The sequence below is a fragment of the Gavialis gangeticus genome, unplaced genomic scaffold (genome assembly GCF_001723915.1).
Source record: "Gavialis gangeticus isolate Ggan-Ray unplaced genomic scaffold, GavGan_comp1, whole genome shotgun sequence".
NCBI lineage: Eukaryota > Metazoa > Chordata > Crocodylia > Gavialidae > Gavialis > Gavialis gangeticus.
Genome location: NW_017729032.1, coordinates 46011017 through 46011321, shown reverse-complemented (window position 1 = coordinate 46011321; position 305 = coordinate 46011017).

Here is a 305-nt window from a genome sequence, read left to right as displayed (position 1 = left end):
CCCCCAGGCCCTCAACCGGGGCAGCTGCAATCACATACCCCTGAGCCTGGGAGCTAGCGGCTGCTGCAACCCCAGCCCACGCGTGGGCGGGGCCCGTGCCGCTGGCAGCCCCTCAGCCGAGGAGGCTCCCAGACACTGCGGCTGGCTTCTTCCCCCCCCCACAAGCCCATGAGGCTCGCGCACGCGCACCAGCCGGTCCCACCCCCCGCGCGCGCACCTAGGTGCGGCCGCGTCGCCACCCGCAGGCACCGCGCTCGCTCTCAGCACGGTAGCTTGGCGCGCGCCGCCTCCGGGCTCTGGCGGCC